Source organism: Lactuca virosa, chromosome 5, assembly GCF_052849685.1.
Source record: "Lactuca virosa cultivar CGN04683 chromosome 5, Lactuca_virosa_CGN04683_v6, whole genome shotgun sequence".
Taxonomy (NCBI): Eukaryota; Viridiplantae; Streptophyta; class Magnoliopsida; order Asterales; family Asteraceae; genus Lactuca; species Lactuca virosa.
This window is the reverse complement of record NC_136430.1, coordinates 3951020-3967595: the sequence shown is the minus strand read 5'-3', so window position 1 is coordinate 3967595 and position 16576 is coordinate 3951020.

The window sequence follows — 16576 nt, the reverse complement described above, 5'->3', positions numbered from 1 at the left end:
TATCCGTGTTGAATACAAGAGAATGAGCTCTGATTTATAGAGACTCATGAAGAACACTAGATTACATCTCTATAAGTAGTCATGCAAGGCATACTGGACAATAGAGTGTATTACAATAAAGACAAGTAAAGTAATCTAGCTAAGTGATTGCGGTAGGTAGACTCCGGTTGCGGTTGCTGATGAAGAATTTGACTGCGGGTGCTGAACCGTTGCGGTAGTAGAAATGGTTGCGGTAGCTGAAGTTCAAGAGGGTCACTTTCATGATTCAACAATTTCCCCTTAAGTGACCTCTTTAACTTCGGTTCAGCTATCAAGTTTGAGGAACTTGATCAGAATCCACCAAAACTTCCTGACGTTTTCCAGCCAGGTGATTCTTCTTGAGATCTCGAACTTGACTTCTGCGGTGGTGTGCTTCGATCTTTCAACTGCGGTTCAGCAGATGTCAAGTTGTTTCCTGGTGAGGCGATGCATGGCAGTCATAGGAATGAAGTATTTGACATTGTCAGTCTTCCTTTTGAATATGACTCCAAGTTCAGGAAAGTTTGTTGCGCCTAGAGATCTTTCTTGAAAGCCTTCGGTAGGCATTGGCACAGGTTCAAGAGGTGGGAGGTCAAACTTCTTGAGGATGGTGGGGTAGATATCCGCATCTATCTTGGCAAAGTCACAGACCGTATCCTTCAGAAAAGAGTTAGCCTTTTCAAGCGCAATCTTCATTTTTGGGTGCTTTTCTGATTTGTTTTGGAACACCTTGGCAATAAGGAAGATTTCTTCCGGATTCATGCAAGGGAAGTCTGCCTGGGTGCGGACGTAGTCATGCTCCCTTCTCGTGAGGGTGTACTGGATGTTGTCAGCCTTCATGAATTTCCGGACTTTGTAGTTCTTGACTGCGGATGGTCTATCGTTAGACCATATATTTTCAATGGAGGAGGCATGTTTAGCGTGAAAAAGACTGAGTCTCTCAAACTCCATTGGCAGTCTCTTGTGGTCAGGAAGGCTGCGGTCGAATTGCTCAAATATTGTGAAGAATTTGGCATTTGGTGAAATTGGTACATCCTAGTAACCGTCCGAGGGGGGTTCAGCGTAGGTTAGGTGGGGTCGGTAGTCTTCATCCAGCAGCCTGCGGTGCGGATTGATCCAAGAATTTATCAAGGATTCGTCCATCATGGTATCAAAACCGCATTCTCTCCAAATAAGTTCTGCCAGTTTGGCTGCCTTCCAGTCTTGTTTTCTTTGGGCAGTGGCAGGGGAATCAGTGGTGCTTGGAGAGGACATGTTTTCAGCCAAAATTTTGAAGTGGGGGGGGGGGTTTCTGGCTTTTCTGGAGTGACTTCCCTCGGTGGAGTGTTATGTGGTGGAGTGTGATGAGAAGGTGTAGGTGTGGGAATTTTCTCTATGATGATGGGGGGGCTTTGATGTTGAGAGATAGATGGATCCGAGTGATGGACTTCTTCTTCTTCACTTCCCCCTCTTGAGGGATGCAACGGAGGAGCTTCCTCAAGCCATTGTTTAAGTCCATCAACCTTGGCATAGAATTCTTGGAATTGAGCTTTGAGGGCTTCTGCCAATTGTTGATTGTTGCGAATGGAGGAGCTGAAGAGAAGCTTGAGGATTTCTTTTGTGAGCTGGAGGATCTCGGGACCATGGAAGTTGGAGGACAGGGATTTCTGCAGTCTGTTAATTGTGGCTTGAAGAACAGAGATAGTGGACTCATAAGCAGTATGAGTCTCATCTATCAATTTCTTAGACTGAGTGGCTTGATCCGCGATGGCCGCTTGGAGATCCGTTTTGATTACGGTCACCTCAGTGATGAGGCGTTCCGCTGCTGCCATAAATTCCTTGTGGTCGGCCTTGCGGTTGTTGTCAAGGGACCGGATCCCCATCTCTACTTTGAGAGAGATTCTATCTGCAGCCATGCGTTCCCTTGTTTCCAGACGTTCAATACGTTCGATCAGGGACTACGGTCCCCGGATGTCTTCTTGTTGTGGTTGTGTTGGCTTGACCGCAGCTAGGATCTGATCAACTTTGGCTTGTAAGCTCATGAACTCCTTCCTGATGACAACATTCCTTTTTTTTTCTTCTTTTCTTTTGGCTTGGAAGTTGAATGATGAGAACCGCTGGATTCCTCTTCCTCATCAAACATCATGAGGTCATCATCAGAAGGGTTGGGCTTGTTGACTTCATGTATGTCGTCATCATCAAGACCGAAGGTGGGAGCTGAACTGAGTTCGATTGCGGTTCCTTCGTCTTGTGATCCATGGACTGATGGAGTGGGAATTGGATTGGGAGTTGGAGTTACTCTGGAAGTACCTGCAGATGCACCTGTTGCTTGAGCTTTACGGATCGTTTCAGCCATTTTGTCCATCCAGTCTTGAACTTTGAGAATGGTGGCTACGGTATTGGCATTGCTGATAGCATTTGCCCAATACTTGGCCACGGACTGGATTTCTTGCTCCTTTAGCTGTTGCTGCTTGATCTGTTGTTCCTTGCGGGCTTGGAATGCCCTATTGAAAGCAGCATACTTCTTGATTTCGGACTCAGTTACAGGATTGTATTGTAACCATGAGTCGTTGGATTCATCGCCGTCAAATCCTTCGAAACGCACCGAAGTGTCCTTCGGGTCCACGGATCCTTGCACGTTTGTGCTCACCGTGCCTAAACTACCTGCTGCAGATGTAAGCAGAGTAGGATTTCCTGAGCTTCCTCGGTCTCCTTGACCCGTGGTCAAGTGTGGCCTCGGCTCAGTTCTGGCATGGGCGGAAGAAGTGCCCTGCGGTTGGGAAGGTGTTTGCAGTGTTTGGGTGACGTTCGAAAGGATGGAGCGCAACTCCTCGGGTGAAAAGAAATGCAGTCGGGAAGCCCTGGAGACCTTAGGGCGTGCACCAGTGTCATCCCCTTGGGAGTGAACTGGGGGGGAGTCTCCACGATGTTGTGAATCAGACTCACTTTCTGAGTCTGATTGGAAAATGATTGTGGTGTTGAATGGGTCTGCGGCCACCCCAAGGACTATTGGAGCCTTTTGAGAGGCTTCAATATAGGTCCGGTCACGCATTTGGCCAGGGAATTGGTTTTTCTTTTCTTAAGGATAGCAATTGGTTGCCTATCCTCATCAGAATTACTACTAGAAGAGATTGTGGGAGGTGTGATTTTACGTTTCTTGGTGGGTGCGGTTCGTTTAGGAGCATCCTTCTTAGGGGTTTTTTGTTTCTTCTTGGTTGCCAATTTCTTTCTTCTTTAAGAAAGATTGGAGAGTGTAGTGGCAGAAGGGACTGCGGTACCTTCAGGGTTAATGGCTGCGGATGGAAGAGGCGGGGTAGGAGGGTATGGGGCAATACCTTCCGTAGCCTCAATGTGGTCTGAGACATCAGCAGTCTCAAGACCAAGTGTTGTAAGAATGTGGGTAGGAAGTCTGCGGATAGGTCTAAAAACAGATTGATCAGAAGAAGGATTGTACCTTTTGAGATCCTTAGTGACAAAGAAGTTGATGTCACTGCCCATATCAATTCCAGCGTCCGCATGTAGGTCTGAGATGCAGAGTGACCAGAATCGTGCAAATGTGAGCTCGGTTGGCTTCTCCCTTGGGCTTTCTTTGGGAATGTATTGAAGGAAATCGTCCCATAGGATCTGCTCGTAGTTTACGTCGTGTCCGGTGAATATGCTCCACACCAATTCCAATAGCTTGAGTCCCATGTTGTCTATGCCTCCGGTCCTGCCGGATAGACAGCAGATGACAAAATGACACACAAACTGCCATACCGCAGGCAGGTGATTTTTCTTGAATTCACCAATCCCTCGAATTGGTTTTTGATACCCCATCTGGTAAAGGGCAGAGGTAACGTTCGCCATGGAAGGAGAAAAGATCTTGATGGATGGATGAACCAGAAGGTTTATGGCAGTGAGAAACTTTTCTTTGGACAGGATGACCAAAGAATCGTTAATGAGGTTGAGGTGAACTTCTTGAGGGTTTTCGTTTGGGCGATAAGCTGAGAATGCACACTTGAAGAGGGTCGAGACTGGAATAACATCTGTAAATGCGTCGAAGGGGCCATAGAGTGGATGGTTCTTCAGAAATTTGATCATAAGCTTGGTTGGAGCATTGTATGAAGAATGATCTTCAAACACTGCTCTGAAATTGCTTGAAGCAATCGTTGGAGAGTCTGAACCAGTGGGATTCATCGAGCCAGAAGCTTTGGATTGCTTCTTTGATGCACCTGATTTCACCATTGTTGGAGTTTGAGAGAAAAAGTAGAAAACATAGTTTTTGAAGTTTTTTTTTGAGAGGGAATGATCGATGTTCAGAAAGCGTAAAGTGAATTTGGGGAAGAAGATGGGTTTATAAAGGGTTGAAAGATTTTAACCCTAGGTAAAATGTAAAGATAAGGTAAAAATGTCGTTTGGTATTTGGGGGGAATCTTTGAATTTTGGATTAAATCTCAGCCACAAATAATTAAAACGGTTTAAAAAGATTAGGGAGATTTACTAAAAGAGGGCTGCATTTAATGAAAAGTCAGACATCTATCAATGTGTCAGGTAATCGTGGGGTGAGGGGAAAGGAAGTTGTAACGGATGGGACGTGCTGGGGAGAGGAAAAGACAGATTAAGGATGAGTTTATGGAAACACGTTCTTTTTGTCATCATTCCTAAAATAGGTCTGACTCAAGGTTTATTCAGAAAGAGAATGAGACAGTTTCTCAAGGGAATGTTTTTTTTTATTTAATGTTCTTATTTAATGAAGGATCATTAAATAGCACACAAAGGTTCAAGAGTTGATGAAACAGTTGAGAAATTATCACAATGATCGCGGATGGAAACTTCATTGTGGTTGGGAACGTCATCACGGATGGAAATTTCATTGCGGTTGGGAACGTCATCGCGGATGGACAAGGAAAAGACCGCACTGAGGAACTGAGAAGAAACACTTGTACAAAGATTAGTAATAACAGACAATAAAGACCCATGAGAGATAAGTATGATATATGGTTGCGGTACCTAGACTGCGGTACCAAAACCATCTATCATAAGTAACTCTCAGTTAGAACCGCAACGGAGACCAAGGATGGTCTGCGGTAGCTAACAACTCAAAAAGAATTGCGGGTCTGGATTCATCATTCCTAACATTTGCAGGAAGGTGTTAAGCTTTGAGGAGTCGAGCGCTTTTGTGAACACATCAGCAATCTCTTCATGAGAAGGGACAAAGATGAGTTCAATGTTACCTTTTAAGATGTGGTCTTTGATGAAATGATACCGTAGTTCAATATGCTTAGTCTTGGAGTGCTGAATTGGATTGTGAGAAATAGCAATAGCACTTTCAGAGTCACAATAGATCGGTATCCACAGCATTCTATACCCGTAGTCCATTAATTGAGTTTTCATCCAAAGGACTTGATAGCAACAGCTGGCTGCGGCCACATACTCAGCTTCTGCAGTAGATAGAGAAACACAGCTTTGTTTCCTTGAAGACCAGCTGACAAGTCTTCCACCCAAAAATTGACATCCTCCTGAAGTACTTTTGCGGTCTAATCTGCATCCGGCATGATCCACATCTGTGAAAGCTTGCAGGCTGAAGTCATTGCCTGCGGGGTACCATAGACCAAGAGATTTGCTTCCTTTCAAGTACCGTAGAATCTGTTTGGCTGCGTTCATATGTGACACTTTTGGGTCAGCCTGATACCTTGCACATACACCAGTTGCAAAGACAATGTCTGGCCTGCTTGCGGTGAGGTACATCAAAGAACCAATGATACCTCTATAAGTCTTGTGATCCACAGATTCGCCTGCGGGATCAGCAGAGATCTTATAACCGAAGGCCATGGGGACCTTAGCAGAAGAACAGTTGTCCATGGAATATTTCTTTAAAAGTTCAGTGGTGTATTTTTCTTGATGAATGAATATCCCTTGTGGAATTTGTTTCACTTGAAGTCCTAGAAAGAAGTTAATCTCTCTATTCATGCTCATCTTGAACTTGTTGGTCATGAGCTTAGCAAATTCATTCACCATTTCTTGATCAGACGATCCGAAGATGATATCATCCACATATATTTGTACCATCATAAGGTGGTCACCATTTGCTTTTCTAAATAATGTGGGGTCAATCACTCCTCTCTTGCACCCGGATGAGACGAGGAATTCAGAAAGAGTCTCATACCACGCTCTTGGGGCTTGCTTCAGACCGTAGACTGCTTTTTCAAGCTTGTAGTAGTGGTCTGGGAATTCAACATTTTCAAAACCTGGAGGTTGCTAAAGATAAACCTCTTCTTTTAATTCCCCATTGAGAAAGGCACTCTTAACGTCCATTTGGTGTACCTTGACGTTCTTGTGGGCTGCGTATGCAAAGAAGATCCGGATAGCTTCCATGCGTGCTACCGGAGCATACGTTTCATCGTAGTCAATGCCTTCAAGTTGACTATACCCCTTTGCAACTAGTCTTGCCTTGTTTCTGACTACCGCACCAGATTCATCCAGCTTGTTTTTGAACACCCATCTAGTGCCAACAATGGAGTGACCACGTGGCTTCGGAACGAGCTGCCAAACTTTGTTTCTTTGAAATTCTTCTAGCTCTTCTTGCATTGCAGCTATCCAGTCTGGTTCAAGCAATGCTTCTTTGATCGTTCTGGGCTCTACCGAGGACATGAATGTTGCGTAGTGGCAGTGGTCAGATAGGTCCTGGGAAGATCGAGTTTGGATGCCTGCGGATGGGTTGCCGATGATTTGACCTGGTGGGTGGTCCTTCGTCCATACATGTAGATGGGGCTGCAGATGATCAGCAGCTGCGGTAGAGGGAATATCTTGAATATCAGAAGAATCTGCGGTTGGAGATGGCAGTTCCCCCTGGATTTGAGAACATCCTGCTGAGTCATCTTGGTTTGTTGGAACGAGAGTGGAGTTTTCTTGAACAGTTGGGAGAGGTTCCCCCTGGACTGCTGATGGGAGTTCCTCTGGAACCTGAGAAGGTTCCCCCTGGACTGCGGATGGGAGAGTGATAATCCTTAGATCGATTCTAGTGTCAATGTTTTCTATGATTTCATCATCCGAATCCTAAGATATGTTTGATGGTAATGCTTCTCTGCAGGTGGGACTTTGAACAACATCAGGTACTGGAACCTCGACGGTTGGTGCTTGATTCGGAGTAGAGCTTTCCCCCTCAACTGGAGAGGTGAAAGTATTGAGAGATGCTACTTCAGATAGAGGTGGTCCAGAAACATCAGCGTGTTGTTGTTGAGCTGCGGGTGACACAAGAACTTCGGATAGTTTCGCCGTTTCAACAGGATCGAAAAGATCGTCATAATTGACTTCAACTAGATTCAAGGGTCCTGAAGAAGCAGGGATATCACTTTCCATGATTGCGGTGGTTTCATTTGATGGAGGGGCGTTGCGGATGTGAGAATCATCAAATTTCACATCGAAGCTTTCAATGATCAGCCTTGTACGCCTGATGAGCACTCGATAAGCAACCTTGTTAGTGGAATAACCAAGGAATATGCCTTCATCAGACTTCGGTGCAAACTTGTTGAGCTGATCTCTGTTGTTGATCACGAAACATCTACACCCAAAAATATGAAAGAAGCGAACATTTGGCTTGCGGTTGTTAAGGCCCTCATATGGTGTTTTATTGAGGCGTTTGCACACAATGCTTCGGTTTTGAACAAAGCATGCGGTTGCTACAGCTTCAGCCCATAAGTAGAGAGGAAGATGGGCGAAGTTAAGCATAGATCTGGCTGCTTCTACTAGTGTGCGGTTCCTTCTTTCAACTACTCCATTTTGTTGCGGTGTAAATGGGGCTGAGAAGTTGTTAGTGATGCCCTTTGACACCAAGAAACTGTTGAGAAGATGATTAGTGAACTCAGTGCCATTATCACTGCGGATGCGTCTAACTGGAAGCTTGATCTGAAGTTCGATTCCTTTGATGAAGTTGATGAAAATCTTCGGTGTCTCTGATTTGAGTCTGAGGAAGAAGACCCGTGTGAAGCGTGTATAGTCATCAACAATAACCAATATGTACTTCTTGTGGTGGAGACTGGCTACGGTTGATGGACCGCAGAGATCAATGTGCAATAGCTCCAGTGGTTCAGAAATAGAAGAGTCCATTATCAGAGGGTGACTTGCTTTGGATTGTTTACCACATTCACAAGCCGAACAGAGAGTATCGTTGCTGAATTTGAGAATAGGGAGACCGCGGACTAGTTCTCCGGTGACTAGATTGTTGATGTACCTGAAGTTGAGATGAGCTAGCTTGCGGTGCCATAGCCAGCTGAATTCAGATACATCTTTGGATAGGAAGCACAACTGCGGTCAAGATCCAAAGGGTACATGGTACCTTCGGATCGGGATTTGATCAGGCATGTGTTTCTGTCACTTGTCATTACGTAGCAAAATTGATCATCAAATTCAACACGATGTCCTGCTTTACATAGTTGGCCAACACTGATGAGATTGTGTTTAAGGCTTTCTACATAAGCAACCTTCTGAATGGAAAAGTTCCCCGTAGTGAGAACACCATAACCGCGGATGACACCATTCGCATTGTTGCCGAATGTGACATTTCCACCATTGTATATTGGCCTGAAATCCCGAAGGTACTCTAACCTTCCGGTCATGTGCAAGGAGCAGGCAATGTCAATTAACCACTCATCTTCTTGTTCCTCCTTGCACAAAGCTTGAGAATTACACGGTTAGTTTAGGCATCCAAACTAGTTTGGAGCCTGGGGCAACTGATGTGTTTCTGAATGATGCATGGACCGAGGTTGCAGGGACAGGTCTCTTGTCAACTTTTAGTCCTAGTTCTGGGTGTTTGAGCAGATCTAGAGTGTTGTGAGTTTTTGAAAGAGTAAGAGGTTTCTGACTCCGATTAGATTTGTCATAAGATAAATCCTTCTGACAACTACACTGACATCTACAAAAAGAGGTTTTGTTTTTTGATCTGACACTATGTTTGGTCAACGGTTTAAAAGATGAATTGGACTTGTTACCGGTCCGAGGTGGGTAACTCCTGACATGAGTGTCGTTGGGTTTTGAAAAAGTTTGTTTTTGAAAAGATTTGGCACGTGTAGATCTCTGAGTTCTTTTTGGTGGAGTTGGTAGAATACCTTTCCATCTTTTGAAATTCTAATGTGACTTTAAAAGTGTTGGAATGGGTAAGATACCCTTCCATTTTGGGTCGTCCAAGGAATACACTTGAAAACCATTGTTTTGAAAAGACTTCACACTCTTTTGATTTTTGTTAGAGGAACTAGGAATTACTGATGAAACTTGACATTCCTTATTGTTTGTTTTCTTGGTAGGAGAGTTTCTTGACATGTAGTGTGAAAAAACAAATTTTTCTGGACTCTTGGACTTTGGAATTCTGACATGCTTCTTAATTTTTGAAAAAATATGTCTGTTTGTGCCTCGAGATCTAATTTCCTTTTTGAAGGCCTTTTTGGCCAAGGATTTTGGTGAACCGCAGTCATTGTTGTTCAACTGCGGTTTCTTGGAATTCTTAGAATGATTGTGAAAACGTGGGCTTGAGTCATCTGAACTTGAAGATTCTGGGATCTGAGAGCATTGTCCCACTTCAAAGTTCTCTATAGGTAATTCATGATGAATCGCCTGAAGAGTCACAGTTCCTTTTGCTGAGGACTGCGGTAGTGACGTTTTAACTACTACAGAGTATGTCTGGGTTGAGACTGCAGTGGGACTGTTGTGGAACTTTTGGCTACAGTGTGATGCACTGCGGTCTGAGGACAGCGGTGGAAAGTCTTTTGAGACTTCGGGACCTTCAATGACAATTTCTTCATCAACTACGGATGATGTTTGAGAATTTGGGTAGATGGTGCCACAGATAGGGATTAGATCACATGTGTGACCCGAAACTTCAGGCACAATTTCCTCAATGACACAATTATTGCTTAGAGTATGCAGTCTACCGAAGTGAGTTTTGATATCTTCGGGAAAGGTCTTGTCATTGACTGGGAAATGAAATTCTCTGTCAGGAGGGACATACAGTCTGTCTTTGTTGAACCGGGGTGAGGAAACCATTGCGGTAGGATATCCATTTGACCAACCCCAATTGTATGTATTGTCCAGGGTTCCATTGTTCACCAAATTTTCAATAGCTTCACTTTCATTAAACAATTTTTCAATTAAGAGATTTAAGCGTACAATTTTGCTCTGAGCTAAATCTCTCTGGTTCAAAGCTATCTCTAATTGGGTTTCACTTAACATTCGTGCATCTTTTTCTAACTCTAGGTCTTTCTCTAACATAGCCATCTTAAGTCTTTTGTTATCCAGTCGTCCTCTTACGTGGAACATTTCTTGGGACGCAATGTTCTTCTCATCTAAGGCTTTGTTATAGTCTGTAAGGACGGCAGCACACGTGTCATTAAGATCATCTATGTAGGGTTGACAGTCATGTATGCTATAGTTTAGAGTTTGGATCATGAGTTTTACATGTTCGATGATGCTTAGAGTTCCATCCTTTGCCATGTAGCAGTAGTTCTTGTTCAGCATTGTAGACCCATTATCATCCGCAGTGGCCAGCATGCAAATTTTCCCTTTTCCTTTGACATTGCTGATGGCTTCATCTTCGTCTCTCTTGACATGGGCCACGTATGCCCTTGCTTTTTCCTTATCTTCCAACTCTTGAGCCATTCTGAGGTAGAATGCTCTGTCTTTCACTACATTAGCCTTACAATCTCTTGCAAAGTGATTCTCTTTGTTGCATTTGTGACAAATTACAACATCAGTCTTGTCTTCTGAAGGAGTACCGGAGTCAGTGGTTTGAGGAGACTGCGGTACCTCCTTTGGTTGATTATTTTGAGATTGCGGTGGTAGATGAGAACTTTTGGGATATCGAGAATGGTTATTCTGGGAACCGAAGTTACGGTTGAATGGAGGTTTGTTGAACTGTTGATTCTTGCGGAAGGAAGGAGGTGGTAGACGGTTGAACTGTTGGCTAACCAGAGCAATAGCCTTCTGAAATTCTTCTTCATCATCATACTCTGAATCAGCTTCGTATGACTGCGGTGGAGTGTCATACGAGGAAGAGTAAGGTGACTGCGGTGGAGTTTGTGCTATGAGAGCAAGTGGTCCTCCAAAGTCAGCACAATCTTTGAGTACGGTGGATTCTTGTGCTTGCAGCTCTCCATAGAGCTTGTAGAGTGATAAAGAGTGAATCTTTCTGTCGCCTTGGACTACCATCTTAGCCGTAGTCCAATGTCTTCCCAAACCATTAAGAAACTAAAGGTTTGTTTCATGGTTACTGCGGATGGTGCCCACATTGGATAACTTGGTGACTATCAGATTGAACCTTTTGAAGGAGTCTTCTAAACTTTCTCCAGTATGAGCTTTGAAGTTGTTGAACTCATTGAGTGCGGTAGTGAGCTTCTTGTCTTGTGCTTGTTCTGAGCCTTCGTACAAATTCTTGAGAACTTCCCAGATCTCTTTTGCTGATTTGCAATTTATGATAATATTGAAGTTGTCAGGAGCAACTCCACAGGAGATTTCATAAAAAGCAACAGCATCATTTTCCATTTTATCAAGATCATCCTTGGTGGGACGGCTCATGACTGGTTGACCTCCTCCTAATCTGGTTGTAGCGCCGCCGGTTTGAACAAGTGTAAGGACTGGGACATGTGGTCCTTCTTCTACGGATCGCCATACATCTCTACCAAGTCTTCTCAAGTACCTTTCCATTCTTTGTGACCAGTGATGATATTCATTTGCTACCAGTATTGGGGCTCGGTTAGAACCACCAACACTGTTGGAAACGTTCAGAGATAACGATTGTGCCATTTGAAGATTTGCTTAAAGAAATGAGCTTTAGTGGTATAGAAGGCCCTTTGAAAAATCAGAGTTTCATTTTCAAAAAGCAACCACTATGGCTCTGATACCAATTGTTGAGAGAAAAACTTAGAGATACACTTGAACAAAACGTTAGAACAAGTAGATTGCGGAATAGTTAATCTCAAAGGATCTGAAAGCTCAACAATAATATTAATGAGTTAGAGTTAACTAGTTAGAGTGTTAGTTGCGCAAATGTAAAGAAATAGAAATGACAACAATTGTTATATCAAGTATACACTTAAGTTGATTCATAACGAGGAATGCATTCAAACCAAGTTAATAAGGAAGATCAAACTTAGTGATTAAGTCACAGAAGACTTGCTCCGAAGAAAGATTATATTCAGATGAATTCTGGTAAGTACAAAGAGATGAGTAATGGAGAGATAGAAAAGATAACTTCAGAAAAGTGTATTCAGATAGAATGCATAAGTTATCCGTGTTGAATACAAGAGAATGAGCTCTTATTTATAGAGACTCATGAAGAACACTAGATTACATCTCTATAAGTAGCCATGCAAGGCATACTGGACAATAGAGTGTATTACAATAAAGACAAGTAAAGTAATCTAGCTAAGTGACTGCGGTAGGTAGACTCCGGTTGCGGTTGCTGATGAAGAATTTGACTGCGGGTGCTGAACCGTTGCGGTAGTAGAAATGGTTGCGGTAGCTGAAGTTCAAGAGGGTCACTTTCATGATTCAACAGTTGGGAATGCATCAGATTTATGGGATGAGAGATCTTTTTTGAATTTAAGTGGGGGAGAATTGATCAGAATTTCTAGGAGTTGGATCGGGTGTGGAACTAGGGCAAATTTCACATCCTAGTCAGGAGGAGAGACGACCCAAGCGTCCGTTTGGATTGAGGATGTGTAAGTGGGAGTTCAAGAAACTCCCAACAACTGGTCGGCGTCTTCTTTGTTATGCATAGCAGGCTTGTGGATGGATTCAGGTCGAGGGTTGTGTTAGAGCCTCGCTGCCTGTTCTTGTCTGATGAAGGCTTTGGGGTTCGAAGCATGACCTGGACACCTGATTGATTTCAGTCGAATGCGGGTTCGATTCAGGATAATTAGGGTTGAGATGGTTTGGGTGAGGTGAAACCAAGGGTGATAACCATGGTTGGTTAGAATTATTGTTAGACTATGATGGGATTGTAGCATTCACCAATTTGAGAAGACTATCGTTGGAGGAGGTTATGAGTATAAAGGAGGATCAGTTTGTGCCTTGGACACGATGGTCAGGATTTTCGTAGAGCATTTCCCTGTTTTAGGTCGAGGACCATTGGAGTCCGAGGAGGAGTCGGGCCTGTGTAGCTCTTCATGGGTGGGACCCGTGGACGAGGCCGCTCGGTGGTATAGTTTGGGTAGGACCCATGTTCGAGGCCCGTGTGTTTATGGAAATGCATGTGGGACCTGGTAGAGACCATTGGATCAAGGTATTGGATCTTGGGTTCCAGGATTGAGTGTGTGGTCAGTAAGTGGTGCGGAGGGATGTTTGGGCTGGGTAGCGTTGTCATTTGGACTCTTGGGAGCCTGGTGGGTGGACCAGGTGCGAGACTGGTAGTCTCATAGATGGTTTTGGAATCCCTATACACCGAATTAGTGAGGGGTTGCTGTGAATCAGAAAGTTTTGGGCGAAATGCAAATGTAAATCCTTGGATCTAGGGTTATAAGTTGGGTACCGAGATGGTTCTTGGTGGGAACTCGTGTTGGGAATCGCGGGTGTTTATGTGCAAGGCCTTCTCTTCAGTAGGATATGAATGTCAAGGGTATCAGTTGAAGGGTTCAGGGTTAAGGGATGGTTTCAATTTTGTTGGCAGATCAAGATCTTGTGTTTTGGTTTGGTTCTATCTGTATGGGGGTTAGGAAAGTATGAGTTTTCGGAATTTCAGTAGCGGTATTTTGGTTCGGCAGTTAAAGGAAAAAGTGTCTTGTTCAACACTAGAAATATTATCTCCCGGTTTTTCCCATGTTGTTCATTATATTAATGGAATTTTTATCATCAGGATGATCTTTCCCTCGAAGGAATATATGTCTCTTTGGTCAAGTGAGAGGTTGTCGGCAGCAACGTATGGTCTGTGATTCTGTTTCTAGTGGGAACCTCAGGTTATTAGAAGTTGAATAGTCAGTTAAGGGGATAAGTGGAATGGAATTAGCAATGGTTCAGTATGGGTGGTCTGTCAGGGAGTCAGACCAATTTGAGACTTCAGATTTCAGGTTTCGGGTAAGGTAGAAGTGGTTTTTTGCAAGGGAATAAGGATTCTTTCATCATCGGGTTTGGAGAGTTCCGCTAAGGTTGGGTTCGGTAGCCTTGGGAAGGCCGTTGTATGCTCGCGGTTGTGGTTGCATTCTTCAGGCTTTCTGGTGTGTCTGGGATGGTAAGGAATGATTTTGAGGACGAAATCTAATATAAGTGGGGGAGAGTTGTAACACCCGGAATCTTGAGGAACAATTGTTGGGAATAAATCCCCTTTTGAGAATTGGACACGACGTGTTGGAGGAACCAACACGGCGTGTCTAGATAAGAAGAAGCGTAGATTTTATTAAGGTCAACATGGTGTGTTGCCTCTTGGAACACAGTGTGTTGACGGCTGGAATGAAAACCCTAATCTTCTGGGTCTTTTCTCCCTATTTAAAGGAATAAGGAGGCTAGGGTTTGTCCATCCTCAGCTGTAACATCATGATTTTTCATCCAAATTTTTTTTTAAAACATTTATTTAATAGAATACATTGCGGAAGTCTTATTTATTTAAAAAAATCACCAATGTTACTTTCATGGCAAAACAAACTCATCAAAATTTAAAGTTCACAAAACATAATGATGAAAACCCAACATGTTCAAATGGTATCATAACTAAAGATACTAAATAAAACTACCTAATGGTTCCCATCCTCACTAAGGCATCATGTCAAGCTACCTGTTCCAATCCACAATAACCAACAAACAAAAAACAAGTGTTAGCACAAGCTAAGTGAGTCAATATAGTACAGTGTTAAGAGAACACACATATCATAGATGGATTCACACAAAACATCCACACACAGTCAAAGACTCACTAGCAAGACATACAACATCACACCACATAACAAACACAAGTTTAGCTCAATTTATTTTAGTTCTTCAGTTAGAGCTTTTTTTATTAGTTACTCTCCTCAACGCCACTGTAACTAATTTAATCTAGTCGATTCACCACTTAAATAATAATATATAATATTTTGTTTCTCCGCTTTACATTAATAATTACTCACCGCTCACCGCTGTAATTATTAAAGTAATACCTCCTAGTTAGGGTCTATTTATTCACCGCAAAAGCCCCCAAAGCAAGACCCCGTTCGCTACTAACGTGACCGCCACGACCCAATGCACTAAGTGAGGCGCGACTCTCACCCGTAATCATTGTTGTAAAACTCGCCGAGTTGACCGATTACTCCTCCGAGTACTCGCTACTCGGCCCCTTACCGATCCGAGTTACAAAATCTCGAGTACTCCCCGATCGGCCTCTTACTGAACTGAGCAGTGTTGTAAAACCCGGTCAACTCGGTGATTAATATGTATAATACACTTAATGATTTATTATTTAACACACACACATGTGATTATTACTATATATATATATATATATATATATATATATATATATATATATATATATATATATATATATATATATATATCTTAATTTTCAGTAATTATTCACGAAGTGAGACCACTATGTGTTTTTCAGTTTTTGTGTATTCACGTGTATTTAATTTTGTTATATATTTCAATCAACTTATGATTTTAACTTATGATTTTGACATATATAATTTCCCTAAAAATACTTGTACATTAATTACTGGATCCGAGTACACCCCCCGTACTCCCGAGTTCTCCCGAGTACTCGCTACTCGGTAGTCGGCCGAACAAGCACCGAGTAACGAGTTCTACAACCTTGCCTGTAATCACTGCTCCCGGTGCACTGCGTTCGCTACTCCGACTGTGCACATACGTATACATGCATTTTCGTTAAGGATTGGTAAGAGCGGTGCCAATACTAACAGATACACCTCCCAAATCCTACGTGATGTTTTGTGTCGGCATTCCTCATAGAGCCAACATCAATCCAGTTCACCTATCTATAGGTGAACCATGTGTCAGACTGTTCGCCTAGAATAACCATCCGAATGGCTTTCATCGTAGAGCCAACACTAACTGACTTTCCTCGTAGACTCAACCGTAACCGGCTATCCTCGTTGAACTGACACTACTTGGCTATCCTCGTAGAGCCACAAAGTTGACTCACCTTTGCCAAAGATGTGTCCAACTCACACTTCAAGTCTTGTAAAGGTTGAAGTGTGACCCTTGCACCTATTAAACTACAAATAAAAAGGTTATTAGAGTTCTACAATGCAAGAGATGACAAATCCACAACCCAAACACATAAATGAACTAATAAGCAAAGTTCCTAGTTTTGGACCCAAAACAGCCACCTGTTTAGAGCTATTTTAGTACCCTTGGGACCTATAGAATTTTTATTTTTATTTCTTATTACAAAATTTTAGAATTGTAGCTTTTCAGAAAGTACTTTTAAAGCTCCAAACGATTTTTCTACAATTTTATATGATTTTTAAAAAACTGTCTATCAATGCAGCTTTATTCTGACCAGCTGGTGGAAAAGGCGATTTTCACCTACGTTAGAGGCAACAACAGGTCCTGGAAAAATTCAAGGACAAACTAGTCTCAATATGAAAACTTTGAGAGTTTACGGATCACCAATACAACTTTT